Source organism: Symsagittifera roscoffensis, chromosome 10 (genome assembly GCF_963678635.1).
Source record: "Symsagittifera roscoffensis chromosome 10, txSymRosc1.1, whole genome shotgun sequence".
Lineage (NCBI taxonomy): Eukaryota > Metazoa > Xenacoelomorpha > Acoela > Convolutidae > Symsagittifera > Symsagittifera roscoffensis.
The window spans coordinates 24700142-24717042 of record NC_087071.1 but is presented as its reverse complement, the minus strand read 5'-3'; the positions used below and the strand labels follow the sequence as shown (position 1 = coordinate 24717042).

At 48.4% G+C, this 16901-nt stretch overlaps 1 protein-coding gene across 1 annotated transcript in view; it reads left to right on the top strand.

Moving 5' to 3' along the window:
- Positions 1-1328: 1328 nt before the first annotated feature.
- LOC134855176 (V-type proton ATPase subunit B-like) overlaps positions 1329-16901 on the top strand; it is a 431995-nt gene continuing 416422 nt past the window's right edge. Inside the window, exon 1 of the mRNA XM_063871604.1 lies at positions 1329-1338. The gene's annotated coding sequence lies outside the window, so the exon portion shown is untranslated. The remainder of the gene's footprint in view (positions 1339-16901) is intronic.

The window sequence follows — 16901 nt, the reverse complement described above, 5'->3', positions numbered from 1 at the left end:
GACTAAAGCTGGAGATCGAAAAACTGAATTTTAACGAAGCATTAACCGGATCGAACCCAACACCAGAGGCTGTACCAGGCTCAACAAAGACCGGGAATTGTAACACTGTAAAAATCGTGACAGGTAAGCCTTTTGGCATATCGAAAATCGGGGCAAGAATAATGTCGATGATCACAGTGGGCGGCCATGAGGTAACCAGAAACTTGAGCGAACCGAGCGACCAGACAATAATGCACATTGACGTGTACGCAGATTACTTGAGTTGTATAAGCCCACAAACGACTTCTAGAGCGCTGAGAGCACTACTCATGAGAGGGGGCAGCAAGTCGGTACGTGTTGATAACAGATATACTGAAGCTTATGGTCCACACGAGGTGATGCTAAATATAGACGGGATCAACATCTACACCAAGACAATGATAACATGTGACGAAGACCTAATTGGGCAAATCTACGTAGGGAAAGAAGAGTTGAAAGTGAGATCGATTGGACACTGCGCCATGCTTGAAGAAGATGCAATGCACATCGGGACGGAGGCAGATGTGACAGGGCACGTGCTAGATATAAGTGGCAAAAAGACTCAATTGCGTGGGTTACTGGATACGGGAGCAGTCTTGAGCGTCATACCAATCGAAACATGGGAGAAGATGGGCTTTGACAAAGGTGACTTGATAGACTCGAGAATACGGTTGTCAGCTGCGAACAAAGGGGCCCTTCGGGTGCTGGGCAGGACGCCGATAATAGCCCTCAACTTGGGGGAACGTAACCTGTGGATGAGCTTTATCGTGGTAGAAAACCTAGATGAATCTGACCAATTCATTTTGGGCAGAGACTTCATCAGGAATTTCGACGTAACGATTGATCTAAATAGCGCAATGTTCAGGATACGGAACCCGGATAGGAGGTACGCAATAAAACCGGTAAATTTAATAATGGCAAATGAAAACAAAGCACCGGTATTCTTGAGTAGGAGGGTGAGGCTAAAAGCTAATGAAGCGGCAATCGTAAGTTTGAGGATGAAAAATTACAATGAACTAAGTGACAACAAGCAAGTGTGTATAGTTCCGAATCCTAATAGTCAAAGTGCTGCTGTTTTAGGAAGATCATTTTCGATAACGAAGAGCGGCCTCTGCGTCAGTGTCTTGTTGAATACCCTTGATATAACGATCACGATACAGAGAGGGAGGAAACTGGGATATGCTTTACCGGTTAAAACTCGATATGAAACAATTGAGAACTCAAAACAAAATGAAGTTGTTGATTGTCCCAATCACAGGGTCAAAATTTGTATCTTGAGACGATTGCAGGAAATAAAAGATTCTTCAGGTCTTATTAAATCACTTAAGTCAGAAACGGATGATGGGCTGTCGAGCTGTTCGAACTTTCCAGAGCGACCCACACTAGATGAAATGCAAAATGAAAAACCGGTCCTGCCGGAGATTGAACATTTGAGGGGCAAACTGAAAGATGAACAGCTCGAAGCCATCAAGGACGTACTAGAGCGGAACGAGGAAGTTTTTTCGAGGCATAAGGCGGATATCGGGTGTTGTAATTTCGTTGAGCATGAAATAGAACTTGAGGAAAACGCGGTACCACACAGGGAGGGGGCGAGGCGCATGACCCCACACAAATCGGACGCGTGTAGAAAAGAGATCGAGACGTTACTAGAGTATGACATGATAGAACCATCCAAGTCACCGTGGGCGGGTGGAGTAGTGATGGCCAAAAAGAAAGGCGACCAGTTGAGGTTTTGTTGTGACTTTCGATACCTGAACTCCGTCACGGTGAAGGATGCCTATCCCATACCTAGGATTGATGAGAGCCTCTCGAAGTTAGGTGATGCAAAATTTTTTACGACTCTTGATTTAGGCTCGGCCTTTTGGCAAGTACCACTAAGGAGGCAGGACAGGGACAAGACAGGGTTTGCCTGCGAGCTGGGTCTGTTTCAATGGAAACGGATGCCGTTTGGACTTTGCAATGCCACAGCCACGTTTCAGCGGTTGATGGCACACGCGCTGATAGGCGTAACGAAGAAGTATGGCAACCTGGTAATGTGCTACGTGGATGACGTGGTAATAGCGACGCCAACACTGGAAGACCACATTGAGAGACTAGACGAAGTGTTTGCATGCATGAAGAGGTCGGGGCTAAAGTGTAAACCATCAAAGTGCGAGATACTCAAGGACTCAATAAAATACTTGGGCAGGATGGTAGACAAGCACGGCATCAGACCTGATACGGACGCTGTGGAAGCAGTCCTGACCTGGAAATCACCGAAGACAGAGCACCAGTTGATGAGCTTCCTGGGTTTCGCTAATTATTATAGAGAGTTCATCAAAGGCTATGCAGACAAGGTATACCCGATGCAACAATTAATGAGACACAAGGGCAAGAAGTTCACGTGGAACAACGCAGCAGAAGAGTCATTCCAGAGAATAAAGAAAGAGCTATGTGAGGCACCAGTACTGGGTATGCCGACTGAGAAAGGGATGTACGTGCTGGACACGGATGCGTCGGTAGTCGCGATTTCTGGGATTCTCCACCAAGAACAAGAATGGAATGGGAAGACAGTCTTGAGACCAATAGCGTACGGGAGCAAAGTCCTGAGTGACACGGAAATGAAGTACGGAGCACCGAAAGCGGAGATGTTCGCGGTGGTTACCTTTGTCGAGAAATACAGGGCATACCTGGGCAGTGAGCCATTCAAGTTGCGAGTCGACAACAGAGCACTGAGCTGGCTGAAAACGTACTCAATGGACCAAAGTTACATTGGGAGGTGGATAGTTCGCCTAGACGGATACAACATGATAATTGAGCACAGAACGCGAGATAAACATCAGAATGCCGACAGCTTGAGTAAGAAGACGGAGTTCTATGAGAGACAAGAGAAAAGAGAGGCAGACAGACCTGAAATCAAAGATGGCTTCTCATTCATGGACAAGGAAACGTACGACAGTCTTCCACTCACGAGATGGCTGGACAAGTCAGGCAAACCGATAGAAGATCATCCTGAATTGCCTAAAGAGCCTCCAGAGAAGACCATCTTGAGGAAGAGCAAGAGGATTCCGATTGAGATTATACTCAAGTCGAAGATCGTGAAGGAGACGCTCAAGGCAAAAGGCTATGATCTTAACCAGGTGGAAGCAGGAACTGCACAGATAGATGAAGACTTAATGAGGTGATAAGCCCGTGATCCAGGAGAAGGGTCAAGAGAAACCGGAATTCACTATACTTCGGAGAAAAGAGACAGTGAACGATACTGACTCATCAAGAGGAAGCGTCACTGACAGCAAAGATGTCGTGCGGTCACTAGTTGACAAAATCCCCGAAGATATTCTGGAGCAGACCAAGGTTAGGAAAAAGAAAGTGACGTTCAAGGAAGATACTGAACACCTGGGACTAGGTCAAGAGTCCGGGGAGTGTTGCAGGTTCACGGAAGAAGGAACCGGAGAAGGAAAATTGTCCGGGGAGCGTGAAGGATGGGATGAAGACTCGGATGAGAACAGCGAAAACCAAGACAGTCTGTGCATGATATTGGCGGAAGAGAAGACAAGGCACCACGACAGGGAGTTACAGACGGATCCATCTTCAGGAACATACAACATGGACATACAGGAGATGCGAGGTGGTGAGGAACTTGAGAAAATTGCGGTCGCAAGGAAACCATTCAGGGAACTATCATGCAACTCAAACATCAGAACGAATCTGGTGCCAGAAGATGATATGAAAATCGTGAAAAGGATGATATGCGTGAAAGGAGCATGTCAAGGCGAGATATAGGCTGTCAGACCTAATAAGAGCCCAGAAGAATGACAAAATGACAAGTAACCTCTCCAAATGGATCCAGTCGGGGGTCAAGGAGAAGGGGGAACTTGAGGAAGACAGCTACAAGATCTTGAGCCAGTTCTACAAAGAAAAGAAAGACTTACTTTATCACACAGCTGATGGAGTGGTAGCGTGCAAGAGGAGAGATGAGGAAAAGATATTACACAAACACAACCTCATCATACTACCACAATTGTACCAGACAGAGGTGCTTTTCAGATCACACGACCAGATGGGCCACCAGGGGATAGACAAAGTACAACAAAGGATATTTCACAGATTTGATTGGCCAGGAATGAGAAAAGCTTGCGAGAGATGGGTGAATGCCTGCCTGGCATGTCTCCAGGTAAAAGACCCAAGGAAGATGAAGTTTCCCCTCAAGTCCGTTGAGAGCTCGGAGTTCAATGAAGTGGTGCAGATAGACCATCAAAAAATCTGCATGACAGAGTCGGGATACAACCAGATACTGGTTATAATAGATCACTTCACAAAGTTGGCGGAAGCGGTTCCGTGCCAGACAGCCTCGGCCGAAGAGACATGTGATCATCTGATAACGCATTGGATATCGCGGTATGGTTGTCCAATGACTTTCCAGTCGGACAACGGCAAAGCTTTCGTGGGGGACTTGACAAAAGAATTGATGAAGAGATCGCACATTGCTCAAGCACACTCGACGACCTATCATCCACAGACCAATGGGTTGGTAGAGAGACAGAACAGGACACTGGTCAACATGTTAAGGGTGTACTGCTCAAGATACATGACGGAGTGGGACAAATATCTGCCACAGGTAGTAGGAGCCTACAACAGTACACAGCACTCAACGACGGGCATCAGTCCTTTCATGATGTTGACGGGCAGGGAGAGAGCAATGCCTCTGACATTCTTTTACCCGGAATACGAAGGGAAAAGGACGTCGCCTCAGGCATACGTGAAAGAAGCGATCAAAAGACAACAGGAGTTGAACGAGCTATGCAGGAGGAACACGGCGTGGGCGAGCGGCACATTATGAAAATCTGAAGCCTCACGTCCCGTCCCCAGAAGATTGGTGCATACCGAAGGACATGGAGGGTCTTGAGTACCTGGTGGTAGAGCCAGCGTGTGAAGTGAATGAAAAAGGCACCAGAGAGAAAAATGATGGTAATGAGAACTTGAGTTTGGACGACAACGAAAAGATAGGAGGAGAGTCTGATGCAGGATCATTTGTAGAAGAAGACTGGAACGACCCGGAGCAAGATGAGGTGCCGAAGTGGATGGAGCCGGATCGACCGACACCACCGGAAACCAGAACTGGTAATCGTAAACGCACCGGCATGAGGTACAACAGGTACGGGGATGACTTCTTGATCGATAAGATACAGCCAGACAAACTGGGCGAGGAACTACTGAGCGCGGGTGAACTGGAAGCCGGAGAGGAATGGCAGGTCATTGACGATGGTGGTCATTATCCGCAGGATGATTACTCGACGCCAGAATTAGAAACGGATCTCGAACAGAGTGAGATAGAGAGGAGGGAGAACACGAACTTGAGGATTCTAGAGTGGATGCGTGATGTCAAAGACGAGTGCCGCGAAGGACAAAGCATTCAGCAAGTCGATGTATCAGCAGCAAATTACATGAAGACAGAGGACCCTCTTTTCGGATGGACGGCAACAGACAGGCCACTGGACATTCCTCAGGACAATTCAGACCCGACAACATCGACGGGGACGTCGATAAATATTTTTGTCCGGGGAGTGGGGGTAGGACTTACCCACACCGAAAATTTGATGATAAAGAAGCTCAAGGAAGTGAGAGAAACGAGCGAATTGGAACTGGAGGAAGAAGAGCCAGAGCCTACTAAAGGTCGGAATTTCAAAACGAAATTCGAAATACCCAATGAATACTCGGAGAACATCATGATAACGGATAGCGACTTCATCCTGTCAAACAGGACCAGCGCGATCTGCATCACGGCGGACATGAGTTTCAAATCAAGATTGGAAGCTGATTTCAAAAGAGAGTACCAGAATGTAGAGTTTCTGTTCAGACAGAGACCAGGACTGGGAGGGATGGCAGCGCTTCCACCGTCAGTAGCACAAGTTCCGGGCAAATATCTGTGCTTCCTAGTGACGAGGGTCAATGACAGGAACACAATTGATCCCGAACACGTGATGTTGGCACTAACAAGACTACGAGACTTCATGATTGAAAGAGGAATAACGGAGGTCTCAATGCCGGTGTATGACCCAAACAGGGGCAGACTGAGGTCGAGGGAATTGTACGCTATCCTACATGTAGTCTTTGCGGAAACTGAGATAATGGTGTATCTGCACAAAAAATACTACTTGAGCATCGCCTGAGTTGGGGACACGGGGTCTCGAGTTGGATGTGAGGGAGGAGTCTTGAGTTAGGTACTGGGGTGCGGCACAGGTAAAGGGATCTTAAGACGTGATTGGCATGACAATTAAATTTAAAAAAAAAAAGAATTAACGGTGCTAAAACATAAAATGAATCTGCATGCTTTTAAGGAAATTCCAATTGAATCGTTTTTAATAGAGTGAAAATGATAAGATTTTAACCATACTGGTGAAAAGGGGGGTCTCTAGGTTAGGAACATGACAAGTTAAGTTTTAACATGGTTTCTGTTTTCAGATCAAATTTGAAAAACAAAGTTGAAAATCCAACTACACTCAAGCGAGAGACAGAAAGAGAAATCTTGATTGAACTCGCGATAATCGACACCTACAGCAAGTGTTTGCAAGGGAACATTTCTAGAGAATTCTTGAGTTGGGTAATACTTCAGTCGGTAAGGTAATTCTTGAGCTGGTAAGGTAATTCTTGAGCTGGTTAACACATACCTATATACATCCCGAAGTCACGAAGAATGGCAGACCGATTCTGGAATTCCATGCCCGCGGCCCTGAAGAAGCCCACTCTTGATGAGCTGTACAGACGCCTGAGGGACCTGGACTATACCCAGATAGACGAGAGAATGGCAGTAATGCTGAATGCCATCCTCCAGTTGGAAGACCAGGGTGAGTGCAGGGAGTCTGCAACGGAGGCTGTCTTGATGATCGGGTACACCACCGAGGGTATATCAAACCAAGAACAGACCAGATGGTTGTCTTGGAACGTGGATGGAGGAGTAAGGGGCTTTGACTTGGCAAGGAATCCTGGCCTGAGTAACAACACTGAATATGGCGCAGGGGAGTTCCCACTACCGGCTAGGCCAACAGCAAGATCTACAAGCCAGGGCTCGAGTAGGGTGCCGTCGATGACGCGAGCGCAACAGACGACCGAAGCATATCCGGATCTGGGTGTTCTAAAGAAAGAGCTCGAGAAGGCGCAGAAGGAAAGGAACAAGGCGAACCTCGATCGGGATCAGGCGAAGCTGGATCGGGAGAAGATTCAGCTGGAGAGAGACCAGGCAGTCAACGAGCGAGATCAGACTCTGAGGTTACTTGAGATGCTAAAAGTTGAACATCAGCAGGAACTAAGGGTGCGGGAGAGCGCCGCGAATCGTGATCAACTGAAGTCGGAGTTGGAGAGAATAGAACAGCGACAACGTGAGCTTGACGCACAGAAGGGAGCCAGGCCAAAGGAGCGAGTAGTGACCAGCTCGAGGCCAGAGTCGCGCATGGAGGTGGATGAAGCTTCCAGGGCAAGAGGACGGTTCAACCTTGACCGCGAGGCCAGAGAACACATGAGTTAAGGGTTGGAAGTCTGGATACCGAATGACGCAACGCCTTCCTTGCGTAGCCTAGAGACACAACCTGTACGTCCACTAATGGATGTGGTGCTGCCGGGATATACCCCGACCTCGACCTCGAGCGACAGTCAGGTGAGTGGCGGCTCATCGCGCCTGAAAGAGCTAGGAGAGAAATTTCAGCAGAAAAACCGTGAAAGATCGGCAAGACCGGAACTTCCCCCAACTTGGAGGGAACAGCCGGTCAGGAGCGTCGTGATCTCGAGTTATAAGAAAAATACAGAGGGGAGGTACCACAGGCACAATCGACTGGGTTGGATTGCGGAACAGGGATCCAGGAGGGACTGCTTCCATGATGCGGCCTGGGTGGAGTATCTCGCGCCACCTCGTGTGCCAGAGGGTGCAGTTCACCTAATCATAGGGGACAGCCTGGTGCGGGTGTTGACCCGGATCCAGTCGCATTGGCAGACAGGAATCTTGAGTTTCGCTGGAGCTGCCACGCCACAGATGTTGGCAACCCTGGACATGCTAGGGATGACTAAAGTGTATACGGTGACCCTGATGATCCGGACCAACGATGTGTCAAGGGGAGAAGCGAGGAAAATAACGAGGCTGTACGACAAGATGAGCTGCCTTCTTGAGGAGCTGAGGATCCAGATGGACCCCGTCCTGCTGACGGTATGCACGGTCCCCTACAACATGATGTTTGATCAGCACGCCTTGCAGATGAACGAGAAGGTGCGGAACCTAAACAAGGTGATCCGAGACATACACCGGAAGAGTGTGCTTCCTGTCAGATTGTTGGACGTAGCGGAGCGCATGGAGAAAAAGGGATTCCCTGAAGACACCTCCAATGATGGAATCCATTTCGATAGGCCAAAGGGAGCGGAGTGGCTGAACGACGTCTTTCAGGAACACATAAACACGCTAGAGTCGGATCTGCTAGAGACAGCCCAATTCACATTAGGACCACCTCCGAACCCACCATTCCTTGCCTCAAGGGCCTTGTCTGGTCGCTTGGGAACGAGAGTTGACACTAGAGACGGTTCGAGGAGCAACCAGACCCGATTGCAGAGTGCCACGCCAATGGAGTCTGAGGAGGTGACGTCATCAACACCTCCAGGCTCGGCGATATCCTCAGTGGTAGTGGCAGAGAACAAGCGGGAAAAGAGGTCTATAGAGACCGCTCGCTTGAGATATCCTGAGAAGGTGAAAGAACTGGACCTAGAGAGTTTGGAATGCAGGCGAGAATTGGCGGAAACCCTGGGGATTGAACGAGTGTCGCACGAGGATTTGAATAGACATCATTGCGTGGACTGGTTGAAAGCTCATGAGGCGCACTTCTCGAGAACGAAATTGATGGAGACCACAGACCTGACTGGAATTCCCACAAAAGCGATCATGGGACCCATTAACTACCGACCTCTCTAGCTGCTGGGGAGTCCTGGACTTATAACAGAACCTCCCAAGCACCGAACGAGCATCGCCAGGATCAGGTTGGCGACCCCGGCACAGTTGAAAGTGGTAGACAAACTACTCAATCCAGGGTCGATGGAATTGCCAAATGCCGCTTACGAAGGCTCGAAATTGGCGGAAGATCCCAGGTACGGGAAGCCCTGTGGCAGCACCCAGCTGGCCAAAACCCTGGCAGTTTATGATAGAGCAGATCCGGCTGCTGCGAGAGTAGTCATTGTGGCGGGGTCGGACTTCGAAGGAACGTCTCCCAAGTTGTTCTGGCCGGAGACTCTGATATACTCTTTGCCAGGAGCTGAATTAAACCAGATGTTAACTCTGGTGGTGGCAATAAAGTCAGAGATGCCCTGTGAACCTGAGCTGCTATTGTTTGCAGGAATGAATGATCACCTGCACGCGGTGGGACTTCTTGAGCAACTGAAGGGCGATGAAAATCCGCCATCGAGGAAGATATGGGAAGCCATTCAGGTGTTGTTTGCGGCGATGAATGAAGTGCAAGAGAATGTTGTCTCGAGATTTGGGTCCAAGACGAAGGTGGTGTTTACCACATCCCCTGGATACGCGAATATGCCACCCGCCCTACAATTCGTGTACGCGGTCTTGATCCTGATAGCAGAAGGGAATGAATGGCGGATTCTAATGGCAGCCCCCAATCGGGAGTTGGAACCATCGAACCTGAGGCTTCGCAAGTCAGAATTGGCGGCGGCATGGGCGGACATATCTCACGCACTGAGGGGCTTTTATGGACTAGCCGACATCCTGATCGTATTAGATGAGGTGCTCTTGCTAGAGATATCGAACTTTGCCAGGCAACTCAAGTTCAGCCCAGTCATCAGAGACGATCACCCGGCGATAAGCCAATTGACGGCCAGGCTGTGGTTTCGGAGTATGGACGTGAAGATCACAAACTCCACCAGCAAGTCTAGAGGTCCCAGTAACGAGAGAAGAAATGTGGCCGAGACGGAGAAGCAATTAGAATCGATGAAATATCGATTGACTCAAGAGAATGGCTGGTGGCCATTTTTGACACCAAGGCTGGAGAACGCCACGAACAAGACGAGGGAGGAAGCACCACCCCTCGTGAAACAAGTCTGGAGTTTTCTGGAGAAACAACTGGAGCTGGCCGAAACAAGAGACATGACGGTGGCTAGATTTGTCTCGGCCGCCAATGAAGTGACGATTGGAGGGTTCTGGAGAGAGCACGCCAAGGGTGAATTGAGGACTAGGAGGGATTATGAGGTTCTCAAGTTCTTGAGTCCTTGCTGGGAGAAGGAATTCATGGCAGGAATGTTCGGCACCACGGCGACTATCTTTGGAGCCTTCGTGCAGGAGATACTGGGCATGCCCATCAGTCTGCTCTTGGCTTTGTATTTGGTTTACCCCAGATACTTGTTCAACATGGGCCCAGCATACATGTTTAGTCGAGGAGTGGAGACACTTCGAGTCGATGGGTACCTGGCACTATTACTCTTAACCCATGGGGAATTGGTGTCGTTTCATCGATTAATGGAATATGGAGAGCCTCTATCTATGGGGAGAGTCCACTCGAGCATTGAAACCAGCTCCTACAAGTGTGCCGCAGGGTTGAAGACTTTGTTAGTGCAATACCTCATGATGCAGAATCGGCACATGACGGGTGAAGATGAGAATCCAACCTCGAGAGAAGAATGGAAGAAGACGAATAGAGGAATGCCTCTGCTGACGGACCTTTGCCTGGCAATGAGGTCGGACCCAATGGGGATAATCCGGGGCCTAGAGGAGGTGGTGACCTGCATTTATGGTCCAGCAGTGACGTACGCGTTCCCAGACCCCCTGGTGACAACGTATCGTCACTCTGTAACGCACTTGAGTCTTATCAGTATACTGGATGGGACGGCGTTAAATTGGTGTCAGCAGGAGGTGCTCAGAGGGCGAATGAGCAACACGGTACTCTTTGGAAAGGTGAAAGATGCCGAGCTAATAGTGTACAACTTCAGGGGGCAAATGCAATGTAGAATGGGAGGCAAGCGAGAGGGTCCCATCGAAATGTATCCCAAATTCTGGAACTTGAACCCATTGACGGCAGACGGACGAGAAATCTTGAGAGATCCTGCCTGGAAGGAGTGCTTTGCACTGGTGAAGAGGGAGCTGGAAACCATAATGGAGAAAGAAATCCTCCCAGCCACCATGCCTGAGTTCCCAATAGTTAGGAGGATGACCTTAGGAATGAACAGTCCCTTGGTAGTTCCCTCCATAATGGCGAGGATGACGACGGAGGAAATGCAGAAGGATTTCACTGATGGCTGGGACCCCCTGTTCATCGGCTACACGGCGGCGGTCTACTTCCATACTAGCGAGGCGAAGGTAAATTCGTGGACGACGCGAGCGAAAAAGATGAGAGGTTCGCAGCCCCCCGGATATGAGGTGCGAAAGGTCTTGAGAGTTCTTGAGCAGGAGGGACTTGAGAACATGCTACCCATATGGGATGATGGCAGGATGATCGTGATGGAGGGGCACGTCGCATTGGTGGACGACATGAAATTTGCAACGAGAAAATACAGGGCACCCTATGGCTTAGAACAGGTGGAAGTGAGACAGGAGGGAAAAGAACTAGATGCAGCAGGTCAACTGCACGTAGCCCTGACGGAGTACAAGAAATTGGACCCTACGACACCATCACCACTGTCAGTGGACACGCCTGGAGACAAGAGGAGTGGACCCGTCGAGGACCGGTTTAAGAAAATTCTCGAGAGAAGGAGACATGAGTCAGAAGAAGAGAGTATGGATGAAACTCTCAGTGAAGCCGGTGAAGACATGGAAGTGGGGAATACACCTGAACCAGGGCCATCAGGGGAGGAGCTAACCACTCAAGAGCTGTTGAAAGACTTGAGCGAGGAGAATTGGGAAGATACTGCCACCCCACCTCTGAATCCGTCCCCCCGGAAGAATCTGGAATTGCCATTGGCAAATGAGACCTTCAATATGGGGATGATACTCTTGAGCTCGGAGGAAAGGGAAAGGAACACTTTCGAAGGGAACAGGGACATATTCCTGGGGTCTCTGAAGAACGATGCTTGGCAGGAGTTCTTGGAAGAATTCAATCAAGAAGTGGGCAGCGAGACGACGCTGGACAAGTTTAAGGAGGAACTGTGGGACACAGTCGTAAGATTTGGAGAACCGCTTCTGATAGGAACGGGCCTGGATGAGAAGGCGAGAAAAGAGCTGCTGAGCAAGCTGGTAGAGCTGAGGAATTCACGATCGAAGACTAGAGAAGAAAAATGTGAGGACAGCTCTACTCTGAAACAAAAAACTGTAGATAAAATAGTTAATGATATAAAAAGGGATAAGATTGGGACTAGTAATATGATTAAAAGTACTAATATCCTTAAAGCTCGAGCAGGGGGGAGGCAAGAGTTGGAAGGATTGGAGGTAGACAGAGAGGTCGAATCAGTGATGATAGCCACAACACCCTCAAGCAGAGATGTGAAGACTCGCAAGAGGAAGAGAGAAGTGGAGGGATTGGGTAGTCCTTCAGTGGATGCTGTTTCGGAAGGAAACTTGAGAGAGACGGCGCCCATGGTTTTGGCTCGATGCAAGACGGCGGCATACAAGAGCAGCTCGGAGCTCAGAAGACCACTTGAAGTAGAGAGGGAAATAGAGGTTTCCACCAGTTCGACATCGGAGGAAGACTTCAAGCCTCAGAAGATAAACGTGAAGAGAGGTTCAACGAACGGACAGACATGGGAAGTAGATGTCGGCAAAGAATGGATCTCGAAGGCACACCAGGCCATGGGCAAGCGAGTGACAAGTGATCCATTGGAGAGGAACAAGACGAGGAACACTTCCCGGACGTGGTGGGTGGCCCTCGAGACATTGAAGGAAATGGAGGACTGCTTGAAGAAATTGGACAGTGGAGTAGCTCGCAAGCGACGCAATTGGGCCACCCAGCAAAAGGCCGAGGTTAATAAAATAGAAGTGGCGAATCAGCTGAAGAGGTCCTGGCAGAACTTGTTGAAGGATCATTTTGAAGAGGCAATGAGGACATCCTCATCAGCACCACCATTAATGGCGAATCCCTTCGTTAGAACTGCAGGACAATTAATGTTCACCTGGAGTCTGGTGGGAATAGAATTGGAGACATTGACCTCGTATGATAGACTGAAGTTGGGAAGCAAAAAGCTAGATGTGTATCAAGCATTGATGCAACACGTGGCTAGGGACAATTCAGGCTTGAGCCTGGCTAGGAGGAAGGATGCCACATGTTTCTTGAGATGGATAATGTCAATGATGTCTGATAGTACCCTCTTGGCATGCCACCAGAGAGCAAGCGGAAGTAAAACCGTGGAAAAAAGAGTCTCAACGATCATCTTAAACGTGTATCAGAGTACTGGTATAGAAAAAGAAGATGGTTCCAGACTGTCCCTAGAGAACCACAGAAAGCTGGACGAGGTACGGAGATTTTATAATAAGAAGTTCGAAGAAGAGCATGATGTTCACCGTAACCTGGCCTCGTCAGAGCAGTACTCGAGACCCAGCGAGAAGGGGGAATACCAATACGTGTCAGGAGTGATGGGAATAGCCTACAACCCCTTCTTAGACTTGGAAACTGGGGGCGCCCACAGAAACCATGAGGTAGCGGAGCTACTGAAGTTTTGGACAGAAAGAATAATGGAAATAGACGCGGTGGAAAAAGAGGGGCCGAGCTTGGGCCTGATTCTTGAGAAAACACCAGAGGTGGTAAGCATACCGCGCTCAAACAAGAGAGTTGAAGTGAACATGGGCGATGGAAATGGCTTGTTAACCACGAACTTGGGAGTGGTGTGGAAGCTACTTAGACCCTCCTGGTGTCCACATCCCCACGCGAGTCTGATCGAGGAAATCACCGAGCGAGTGAGGTTAGCACCAACGGAAGATGAAGATCTGGCAAAGTTGAGTGTGCTGCATAAGCTAATCTCACCTCAGATGCAAGAGCCAAGCGAAAAGACGAACAATCCCGGGTCAGCGAAGAAATTGGAGCCGGGTAGCTGTCTGGATTCGACGTGTGGAAACGGAGAGCACACCTGCGATGGACGGTCATGCGTCAGAATACTGTCCTTTCAAAAAGAAGACCTGGTCACTTGGTTCGAAGACATCACAGAAAGGGAGAGAAGTGAAGTGCAAATAGTAGCGGAGTGTTACGCGAGAACCACGGTGAATATAGCGACAGCTCTCGGATTTTTCTCGAGAATGTGTAGTTTGCAGTCATTGGAAAGACTAGAGTCTGAACACCATTGGGTGACGGCGTTGAGCGTAGAATCATGGCCTGGGGTGTTGCAAGTGACTCAAAAACACATCCGGAGCTGGAAAGTTGGTCTTGAGGCAGAAATGGGGTTTCCCATGAGCGAAGCTTATGGCCTGTCATTGAACGCAAAATTCCTGATAGGGTCAATGATGGCCAACTTGTGCGGAAGTCACTACCCACTGCACATGGCGATGGTGGAAGCATCCAGCCAGAGAGTAATGGTGGACAAGGCCTTCTCAGTGCCCAAGTGCGTGAGGTTGGCTAGGATATCGCATCACTCGCACAAGTTGTTGAGAAAAATCAGAGGGACAGTACCAAAAGAATTGAGAGATGACTTGAGTGAAATCTGGGGAGAAGAACTTTTGAAGTTGGAGAGAGAGAACACAAGCGATCACGAGAGACAAAACGTGATCGGGAAACCTGTGGGAAGTGCTCCAAACCTGGAGGATAACGACACGATGCATGAGAAAATGATGGAGCTTGAGCCTCTCTTGGAAGCCTCGGGGGAGCGTAACCTCAGGAGCATTGAAATCACCCATGGAGAATGCCCATGCCACTGTTTGGCGCAAACGGTGTGGTATCCAGATCACAAGAACCTTTGTCTGGTGTGGGATATGGAAGAAATCCGGTCGATCGGACTACCGGATCACCGACAGAAGGTGACGCTCTTGGTAGTGAGTACGATGTTGGCTCTGAGATGGATAGAAGAGAATATAACGAAGTATCGGGAAGCGGGGACGCCAACGGCTGAGTCAGTATACGCGATAGGATACAGTAGGAGACTCGAGTTGTTTGAGACTGCGTGCAAGGTATTCGCCATACCAACGGAAGTCAGACATGTCTGGAGCCGTTTGAGGTATTTCCCATGGTTTCGGGCGACGCTGACGTCTTGGTTGTACATGACAACGAAAGATCACATGAGAAAACATCAAAAGGAGTATCGACAGTTCCAGGCCGAGATTGGGCCGGAAGCTTTCAAGAGACCCCTGTTAACCCATCGTAATGCAATCACGACAGGATGGAAGAGAGTGGGTAAAATGTCTAGAGACAATACCAAGGCGAGGGAATCGATACTAGAGGAGGACCTGGCGAAGAACGTGAGCTTGAGCCTGCACAACTCCTTCTGTTTGAACCGGGAATCTAGGGTGAAGGCACTACCCAACCAGGCAAAGAGATTGCAAGAGCAAAGAGAATGGATGCGATCCTACGAACAGCTGAAGGCTTGGGAGGAGATTGTGATTAGCTCCGATGATGAAGAGGAACTGTTGAGACAGTTTGCCGTATCTAGTACTTCAGGGTGCAGTACCTCCAAGGCGAAGAGTGCGAGGTGAGTAGGTGGCTCGAATGGATCTTGAGTCTTGAGAAGAAAAGGGGCTTGAGCGTGGATCCGGGTGAAACCTGGATTCACGAAAAAGAAATTTTAACAAAGCAAATATTGTTATTAATATACTATATTTACTATATAAATCAAAATGCTGCATGACAATTTCCTGATTGAATAGAACAAAAGAAATTTTAAATGATTGGCTTGGAAAGCGAGAATTCAAGGGTGCAGGTGTGTGCAGATTTTGATTGCTGTTTAGCGATAGTGTGAAAATTTTACATGGCTGTGAATTTTGGGGTGTAGATAAGCTTAAGTCTGCTGCAAACTTCTGTAAATGACCACTGGCACTGTATCTTGAGTAACACTCGGTTGTCTGGGTCTCACTGGCAGAAGACAGCACGCGATGAGGACATCGATCTCGAGTCCGGGGAGTATGTGCCAGTCGGTCATATTTGGAAGTTTGACCTTGAGAAAAGCAAGAGCACTTGATTTTGGGGTGAAATGAAGTTTTTCAAAATTTCGAATGGAGCATGTCATGCACGATTTTCTCGCGATAACTGAAAGTCAAAAAAGAGAAGTCAGAACAATCGAGTGACAATCGCGGGAAAGTTGCTAGAAAAATCAGTGGGAAATTGCTATTCGCAATTTCAGTAGCGATAAAAATCTAGAGTAGAGCTGTCCCATCTAGAACAGAGACGAGCGCATCCCTACGAACTGGATTGTTGTGATTGGAGTATTATTCTAAACTGGACTAGAGTGAACCTTCGGTGGAAAGGTGGACAGCTAGAGTGTCCCAATGGTTCACGAAAAATGACATTCTAGAGTACAAACTTGCGCTAGTTACTAAAACTGACAAACATTAAACTCATTTTAGTTACTTTATTGATTCTTGAGTTGCTCACCGACTTATTTACTTCCTGATTCTTGAGCGTGCTACAATGTGAGTACTAATTTAAATTTCTAGAGTGTGTTTTATAATTGTTATGTTGAGGTAAGGCGAGTTTTAGGTTGATCCATCTGAAATGGATCAAAGTTCCACTGTCCAATAAAAAGTAACTTAACAGATTGTTCCGACCCGGTTTTTAACGGCGTTCATGTATTTTGGGTATCTAGAGACCTGAGTATGGGGACGTTATTAATTCTAGAGTGGGGGGGATATTTTAGTAGTAGCCTTTAAGCTGTAACGAGTCGTAGTCTCATGTCACAAACGAACTGAATTGGCTCCGACTGATTTGAGGTAGAAAAACACAAGAGATAGTGTCCCTGACTCTTGAGCCAATAGTTATAGGGCCTATTTTTCTTAAGCCTCATGTGTGACTGCAGTAGACGAA